This window comes from Ostrea edulis, chromosome 9 (assembly GCF_947568905.1).
Source record: "Ostrea edulis chromosome 9, xbOstEdul1.1, whole genome shotgun sequence".
In the NCBI taxonomy this organism is placed as follows: domain Eukaryota; kingdom Metazoa; phylum Mollusca; class Bivalvia; order Ostreida; family Ostreidae; genus Ostrea; species Ostrea edulis.
This window is the reverse complement of record NC_079172.1, coordinates 70,989,552-70,999,735: the sequence shown is the minus strand read 5'-3', so window position 1 is coordinate 70,999,735 and position 10,184 is coordinate 70,989,552. Positions and strand designations below refer to the sequence as shown.

General features: G+C 32.3%; 1 pseudogene; it reads left to right on the top strand.

The window, feature by feature from the left end:
- Nucleotides 1-247: 247 nt before the first annotated feature.
- On the top strand, nt 248-3,473 carry LOC130046373 (uncharacterized; annotated as a pseudogene).
- Nucleotides 3,474-10,184: the final 6,711 nt, after the last annotated feature.

Below are 10,184 nucleotides of genomic sequence, written 5' to 3'. Positions count from 1 at the left end.
CTGTTGCATTTCTCCCATTCTGTTGCATATTAATAGTGAACTGTAATTACCTTCATCTGGTAAATGAACTGTCCTTTAGACTTTTTGTTCAGGATGACTTAACAGACTTTGTTTTCAGAATAAAAGTACACCAATTGCAATGCCTAGTACAAAATGAGACTGAACCTTGTTTGTTTACAAATATTTCAAGGACAAATTCCATAGAAAGGTTTTATATAGTGAATGAGGAAATTCTAACCGTACAATAATGTGCATATTCTTTGAATTCTTTTTTTTTTATTATTATTATAGGCTATTATGCAGTATTTAATCAAACTGGACAAGAAAATGGACAAACTTCAAGATGACTTAAAATCAATGTGGGAAGAACTTGCAGTCAATAAAACAGGAACTAGGAGAGAGGAACAACAAAAACTTTATGTTCCTCCAAAATTAGAGTATGTGTTATGAATTCATACAATAACTGTGTTAATTATGAAGTTTTGTAATTCCATGATAATTTAGCCATCAGAAAAGGGTAAATTCGTTATCAACTACTTCAAAGTTGTTCTTTTTCCATGCATTATTTCCTTATTACCCCCTTGAAAACTGAGTTTTCGTAGGACTTGAATGATATCACAGAATTAGGTCAAATGGTGCAGAAAGGTGAAATCGCAACTTGGAAATTCAACTCAAAATCCTCAGATTACTATGCTAGTACATGCAATCTACCAGGAACCAATTTATATCCTCATTATTGACTGATTTGTCAGCATATTCAATATGCTAAACAATTTGTTGTTTTGTCTCATGATTCAGAAACACCAAACTATTCCTCACTGTATGTTGTAATATTCTTTATTATGCAGACAGCAGTTCATGATGCATACAAACAGCTTGTGGACGAGGATGGTGCTGTCAGATGGCAAACTAAGCTTGAAGACAATAAACTAAAGTATGTAATTTTAATTCAGTTTGATTAATTTTCCAATTAAGGTACTTGTAGAGCTCCACCCTCTTGTGACTTACAAGCATATAATGGTTTGAAATGAAAAAGCTATTAAATTCCACTAAAATATAGTTTAGTTTGATCAATAACCAAAAGAAAATGCGTTTGTTGTCATCTTTTAAAGATATCAGACAGAAATGGAGGTACATGTCAACATCGGAAAATGGCACATTTTCTTTAAACAGAATAATAAAAATAAAACTTGATAAAATGACACTTTTTTAATGTTAACCATTTCAAAACACTGCTGCTTAGCCTTTATAAATATGTATCAATTGATTGTGGATATCTGTGTGTGTGGGGGGGGGGGGGGGTCATATAAATATAGATATGCAGTAGGCAAAATATCAGTATAGGAGTTATTGCCCTTTACAACATTTTCTATTGTAGATAATTGATTTTATGGAAAATATAAAATTTCTATAAACAATATATTTCTATCATGCACAGAGTTCAATTTGATGTAGATGTTGGAACAGTCTATGACGTCACACGAGGAAGGAGCTACTTTAAATATAAGATTATTGAGAAAACTTGTACTATTTTACATGTAAGACCACATAAAATTGTATTTATGGTTCTCAGGCCAGCGCTCATCCATTCAGAGGTTGCCAATGTTATCGATTTTTCAATAAAATAAAAATTGGAAATGCGCTTACGTATCTTAGGGGGGGGGGGGGGTGCGCGGGAGGAATCTGAATTTCACATTTTGCGTTCGGAATTCTCTTTACACGTTAATGTAAGTTTCATTTCGTTTGTTTGTTGGGTTTTTTTTTTCATTCAAGTAACAAACACATACTGACTGGTAAATGTTTGTTAAGACTTGAAAATTCCATCAACTCAGCGGTCCACTTGACCAGTGAATTTTTTTTTATTTCAAAAACTTTGTTTAATAAGCTTGAAATTATACCTTTGAGACATTGCAAGATTCATCTAGTTTTTCCAATTTTAAAGCATCTTCTGAAGTGAACAAGGCCACCACACAGTCTGTAAAGCAGTTTGTAAAAGGGCTCTATCCTCAAGTCCAGGAAGGATTATTACAAAGTAAGTTATATTGAATTTATTGAATGCATTAGCATACTGCCTTCCTAACTTAGATCAACTGGGATGCTCTGTACGTACATGACCTGTTTTTAATTAAAACAATTTAATGACTTATTATGAGATTGATCACCATTTGTTATCTTCACTTTTTCATTCTGAAGGATGATTGTTAAAAAGTAAACAAGAACAACTGCAACTTTAAAAGAAAGAAAGAAAAAATTTAAAACTCTGAATGAGCAATATGTTGAGTAATGTGTGTGCAATATAAAGTACAAGAATGACCAAAACTCAATCAATGTTGTGTCATTGATCCTTCTTGTGCTTTATATTGACCTCACATTATCTTGATAGATCTGACACCATTGGAACAAGAATGTTTTTGGTATATAAATCCTTTAAGATAGATATATAGACACATAAATGTATATGTTCTATTCTTGTAGCTGCAATTGCCAGATATTTCGAATCAATGACACAGAGAGAACATAAAGAAAAAACAGGCAAAGTGGAGCAGCACAAAACCAAAATGCTCCACTACAGCAGGAGGAAGAGGGCACGAATTTACATAGTAGTCTTGTGAATTTTCAAGAATCGTTAATGATATGCATGTTTAAGGTGGCTCATTACACCAAGAAATGTTTTCTTAAATCAGTACGAATTGATTTAATCATAAAAGATATGATGATATATAATAAGTATATATACCAAAAAAGGCAGAAAATATGCAAATTTGGATAAAAATATGATTTTCAAAACAATTATTTCAACGTAGTGTCATAAAGAGTATAAGCTTTAGTGTAGTGAGCTACCTTAAAAAATGAAAAAGCAATGTTGTTTATATATAATCCTGATTATGTTGTTCAGATATTCCTGATTAGGTTGTTTAGATATTCCAAATTATGTTTGCAGAAATTGCAGTGGAGAAAGTCCATGGTAGAAAAAAAAAACTGGTTGGGATGAGGCCAAGAAGAGACGTGTCGGTGATGCTCTGGTGCTGTCATATATGTCATCAGAGGATAAGCACAACACCAACGATGAAAGTTTTTTAAAAACCAAACCTTTTCTTTGGAGATCAGAGGAATATGTGAAAATATTGGATGATCTTGATTGCAAATATGACAGGTCTATGTCTAAGCGTTCGCGCAGACAAATGATGAAGCAAATTAAAGGTGACATTCCCTCAGCAAGGCAGAAACCGGCCCAGATTGAACCGGGGCATGAATGGGTGTTTGCTCATTGAAGTAATAATAGCTGTCATTTTAATGTCAAAAGGTTTTGTAAAACTTTTTATTTCTTCATTTTGCAAATTTTCAAAATTTGAAATTTTTCAAAACTATTTTAAAATATAACACCTGAAGATTATGAAATGAAAGCGCTTGCGTTAAAATTTTAACTTTGTGTACTGTTTATTTTATTTCTTTTAATATTTTATACCGGACACTGATTTTAAAAAAAAACCAATTTGGATAAACATGTTTATATATATATATATATATATATATATATATATATATGTGTGTGTGTGTGTGTGTGTGTGTGTGTGTGTGTGTGTATGCCTGTTTATATGTGTGGATGTGTTACTTTGTAAATAAAAATGCTACATGCCATATGGCTACCATAAATATAAATTGTGTTTTAAGATTTCTTGTGTTGTTTTCCAATTAAAGGTACATTGAAATTGTATAGCAATTTTTAGTTTTATATATTGGTCATGTACAAATGAATGTGAAACCCCGTGTATTTCGGTTGAGATTTATTGCTGTTGCATGCTATGGACTAGATTTGGATCTTCACGTAAAATTACATGTAATGCTACCTTAGCACCTCGTATAAATGAAATAAAATGAGTGGATTATACGTGAAATTCCAAATAAAATTGTAAACTTGGAGTATAACCAGATTAATTGTCATGAAAAACTGAAATAAAATGAGTGGATTATACGTGAAATTCCACATAAAATCGTAAACTTGGAGTATAACCAGATTAATAGTCATGAAAAACTGAAATAAAATGAGTGGATTATACGTGAAATTCCACATAAAATCGTAAACTTGGAGTATAACCAGATTAATCGTCATGAGAAACTGAAATAAAATGAGTGGATTATACGTGAAATTCCACATAAAATCGTAAACTTGGAGTATAACCAGATTAATAGTCATGAAAAACTGAAATAAAATGAGTGGATTATACGTGAAATTCCACATAAAATCGTAAACTTGGAGTATAACCAGATTAATAGTCATGAAAAACTGAAATAAAATGAGTGGATTATACGTGAAATTCCACATAAAATCGTAAACTTGGAGTATACCCAGATTAATTGTCATGAAAAACTGAAATAAAATGAGTGGATTATACGTGAAATTCCAAATAAAATCGTAAACTTGGAGTATAACCAGATTAATAGTCATGAAAAACTGAAATAAAATGAGTGGATTATACGTGAAATTCCACATAAAATCGTAAACTTGGAGTATAACCAGATTAATCGTCATGAGAAACTGAAATAAAATGAGTGGATTATACGTGAAATTCCACATAAAATCGTAAACTTGAAGTATAAAACGATTGTTTATGTGATATATAATTGATATAAAATTGAAGTATAATTTTCATTAAATTTCGGAGTTTACAAAACATTTTATCCCTAAGGAAATTCCAATTAAATATTAAGTATAATGTTGTATTAAATCTGTATTATACGTTTAAATGTGACATTTAATTGGGTAATAACTGGAATATAATTTTGAATTAAATGCAAATTTTCATGCAGTGAATGTTTCGTAATGAATAATGTCACAGGTTTAAAAAACTTACGTAATGATGTTAGAGATACATAGGGCATTTATTTCAAACTTTTTATTCTGTTATACGCGGATGATACAGTGCTGATTTCGGAGACTCATGAGGGATTACAAACAATTCTAAATATTTTACTGAGTATTGTAACATAATATGAAAACTAAAGGTAAATGCTGAAAATACAAAAGTTGTTGTATTTTCAAAAGGAAGGCTACAAAATTATGATTTCAAATATGATTCCTATGATGTAGAGGTAGTTGATGAATTTTTGTATCTAGGAGTAATTTTCAATAGTAAGCACTATTTAGAGAATGCAGAAAAAGGATTAAAGGCTGTTTAATGAGATTTTAAAGAAGGGAAGATTACATAAACTATCGGTAAGCTGTCAGTACGGTCTTTATTGTAGCATTGTAAAGCCGATCTTATTGTATGGGTGTGGAGTTTGGGGTACTGGTAATTATGAATGTTTAGAAAGAGTTCATTTAAAGTTTTGCAGATTATTATTGAATTTAAAACGTTCCACATCAAGTTATATGATATATGGTGAATTGGGAGCATATCCACTTTATGTTGATGTACAATCAAGGATCCTCAATTATTGGCGCAAGGTTGCTTTTGCAAGAGATAATAAATTTTCAAATATTATGTACGCATTTTGTAAATGCAAATTCACACAAGATTCTTGCTTTTCTGAGTGGATGGTTTATGTGAGAAAAAATCTAAACAATCTAGGTTTCGGTAATATGTGGGGTTCGAATGGAGGTTTTACTTTTGAATGGTTCAAACATACTATATTAAGCAACGAATATGTGACCAGTTTACACAAATATGGTATATTAATGGATTTAATTCATCTAAAGGATTTTTCTATCGTATATTAATAAAACGAAAATGTTTGTTTTGTAAAATAGCTTGATATACTTGATCCGTCTGACAGACTAGCTTTGTGTAAATCTCGTATATAATCGATTACCTATTGAAGTTGGCAGATGGTACGGCATAGAAAGATACCAAAGAAAATGTACCATGTGTAATGACAATGACATTGATGATGAATACCATTATTTGTTTAAATGTAGATTTGCTAGAATTAAATCAATGTATTAAATAGAGAAAATGGTCGCCACCAAATGTATTAACAACAAAATCTATTTTTAATTCTGACAATATTGTCACGTTAAGAAAAGTGAGTAAATTCTTAAAAGCTATTTATCATACTCTGTCCCCTCTATACTGACTTTGTTTATATTGCTACAGTTTGTAAACATGTATATATTGTGAACACATCATATTGTATATTTGAATGAATACTTATATGTATTTTCCCAATATCTTTGTACTCTTGGTAAGGAGAATAAAGAATTGATTGGAAATTCGCGTTCTTTTAAAGACCGGCCGATTAAACAGAAAACACAAAGGGGTTGAAACATGAAAGATTGCAGCCTTTAACATTTATCTGGCCCTGCAGCCTTGTTGATCTGGAGAATAGAAATTATGTATTCAATGCAATTTATTCTCATATTGCACAAAACAACATCGAGAATATATACATATATACACAATGTTAAACAAATAATTCAGTTGATGCAATGCATGGAAGAGTGTACAGTTTATAATTTTTAACCTGGAAGGGTAACTCTCTTATGAATTATATTTATGAATTTGGAAAGATTAATCATAATAGATAACTTTTGACAAGAAAACAAGTTAAAGCATTTTATGGCTATCCCTTAGAGCTGAATAAGTCATGATACAGTGAAACTCATCCCAACCTCATTTTCACATAAATTACAAATTATCTGGTTTCTGGGCACACCACTCCATCTGCGTGTCTCAATGGGTAACCTGTGATTACTTGTTTTAAAGAGGTATAGCGCTTTTGCTGACGACACGGCCGACTCAGAAATCTCAAGGGAAAACACCGGTTTCCAATAATAGATTGGCGTGTTATTTTTAAATGGAAGGCCAACGTTTTAAATGTTTCGTTAACCAAAATAAATAAGCATTACTATTATACGAGTCTTTTAAAAATAAACCATGTTCCTATGTGGAATGATGAACTACTAGTACAATAATAAACCATGTTCCTATGTAGAATGATGATCTACTAGTACAATATTTTCATAGGTGCATTCACATCACACAACAACCCTTTTACATGTGACATTACTTAACTCACTGTATTTTGTCTGACATGGCTGCAGTACATTTAATATATTTCATCGGTTCATTTGTCTTTGGTTGATGATTCGAGTGTTTAGCTTTGGCTATAGCTTTGGCTTAATATCATACGACAGTTGCTCCATGAGTTTTTATATTTACTTTTGAGAAGTCAAACTGTATTTAGTTCTTTTCCTCCCTTGACCTAATTTTACTTATTACACGAAAATGAAAAATACCTTCTGTATTCACATGTATCAAAATCTAAACACAACATGACATTTGTGTGTAAACATTTCCAATTACACACACACGTGATAGAATACAGTAACAGTTCTGTTTATGACCTACAGAGAGTTTATCAACTAGGTCAGACGCGGTCTGAGTAGTTTTACCCCCATTTGTTTGTTGTGACATAAATTAAGGAAGCATTTCCTACAGAACACTGCAATTATGAGGGATTTCTTAAAACCTCAGACTCTGATACAGATTCTAAATAAGTATTTCTTAATGTAAATAAAAAAAAATTAATTGTAAATTACATTTTCAAAATTTATCTGTGGTCCATGTACATCAATTATTATAAAATATATAAATTGCATGCCTATATTGCAGTGCTTTTATGACACATGCTTCTATTATTATGATAACTTATTAGCAATGGTATTTGATACTTTTGTTGAAGAAGTATCTACAATTTGGTTGTGAAAATACAGTGCTTCTGAGTAAGTTTAGAGTCAACAGCAAAGTGTCTCATCTACGTCAGAGCACAGATGCATGCTGGGAAATAATGCTTCTGAGTAATCTCGTAATAGAAACAAGCAAATTAGATTTAGGCCTCACTATTCAGTTTCAGGAGGTCTTTTAAGTTTATCATGCAACAATTTTTTTTTAATTTTCACTTCCTTTAATTAAGATAAGCATTAAATTATTTCAAATCGGCATGTCAGGATTACTCGAGGGAGCTTTTAGACCGACATATATAACATATATATATTTACAAATTGAAATGAGGGTTTCCTCCGGGTACTCCGGATTCCTCCCACAAAAAGACCCCCCCCCCCCCCCCTAGCGCAAACATCTGTGTGCAAGTTGGTATCGTTGATTATAAATGTCCGACTTTAAATATCTATTTTATTTATTTAAACAATCTTATATTGCATAGCAATATGGTTTTACTATATAGGTATATCCCTAAGAATGGGATTTCTAATATTTTATGAACCGTAGACAGATCGAGCGCTGACATGCTGGGCGTTACTCCCCCTCCCCCCTAACACCGACGTTTTAATACATGTAAAAGTATGTCCAAAAGCACTAAAATAAAACACATATTTCATTATGGCAGGACTCAGTAGTTTCGAGGACTTGGCTTCGCCATGGACCAACAATAGGCTTCACTCAAGACAGGTCCCGGAATAACCCTCCCCCTCCGCCCCGCCCCGCTCTCTGTTTCCTCGTGCAGAAATCCATGGATTTGCTACTGTGAGCAATTCAATTTACGCTAAGTACTAGAATGGAATAACACCAAGCATAACCATTCATTATACTTCACACTAATTAATTAGCGGGTCTCATACTCCGTCAAGGGTTACGTGTATTTCTGTTTTCAAAGCAGAAGTAACACTTTAAAAAGACCAGATATTGAGTAAAAAATGTAACGGAGACTGCGTGCAGCACATGTACGTTGAACTGTTTTTTAAAACGTGTTTAAAATTCATACAAAAATCATCCATCACTCTTAATTACGAGAAACAGTTTCAAGATTTTTATTCAAAAGAAGATGCAGTAAAGTGACGCTGAGTTACAAGTGTTCAGGTGGTGCCATTCAAACTCATTCACAGATAGCATGAATCTTTAGAAGATCGAAGATGCCAGCACTATAGGAAAACTAAATGAGGTGCGAAAAACGGGAATATTAAAAAAAACTAAATGAAGCGCGAAAAACGGGAATATTAAAAAAAACTAAATGAGGCGCGAAAATCGGGAATATTAAAAAGAAAACTAAACAAGCGCGAAAAACGGGAATATTGAAGAAAAAAACTAAACGAGCGCGGAAGACGGGAATAAAATATCGATTCTGTATAAAACAAGAGGCCCATGGGCCTAGAATCGCTTTTCTGATACATTGTAGAACAGGCAAAAATTCTCACTAACCAAGATTCATTAATTAACAAAGTTTGATGATGTTAAGTCAAATAGTACCTGAAAATTTAAATGTAACTGTCCAAAAGTAGGTCACGGTGACTTACTTTTGGTCGACACACTGAAGACTCAAGATGCATCAACTGACAAGCCAAATAGTATTCAAATATAGCCGTCAAATTCCAAAAGAAGGCCACAGTGACCTACTTTTGGTCGATACACTCCAAAGACTCAAAATGCATCAACTGATAAAGTTTGATAATTGAAGTCAAATAGTATCTAAGATATTCAGATATAAACGTCGAATTCCAAAAGTAGGTCACAGTGACCTACTTTTTGGTCCACACACTCTGAAGACTCAAGACCCATAAACTGACAAAGATTGATGATTGTAAGTCAAATGATATCTGAAATATTCAATATAGCCATCAAAATCCAAAAATAGGTCACGATGACCTACTTTTTAGTCACCACACTCTGAAGACTCAACATGCATCAACTGACAAAGTTTGATAATTGCAAGTCAAATAGTATCTGAAATATTAAAATACAGCCGTCAAATTCCAAACATAGGTCACGGTGACCTACTTTTTGATCAACAAACTATGAAGACTCAAGATGCATCAACTGACAAAGTTTGATGATCCTAGCTTTCATACTGTCCAGAATATGCATCTAAAATTCAAAATGTGAAATTTGAATGTGTGCAAAATTTAAAAAAGTAGGTCACTGTGACCTACTTTTTTTTATAAATATGTTTCGAGGCCTCTAGACGCATCAGCTTACAAGGTTTGATGATTTTAAACTTCTCGGTATCTGAAATAACAACCTAAAATGTATTGATAAATGATTAGCCATAAAATTCAGAAAGTAGGTCATGGTGACATACTTTTTACATGACGCAGTTTAAAGTCCCCTGATCCATTAACTGACATTTTTTGATGATCATAAACTCAAGTGTACAAGATATGCATCAAAATCTATTTAATAATAATTACCTGCTAAATTCAAAAACTAGGTCACCATGACCTACTTTTGAGA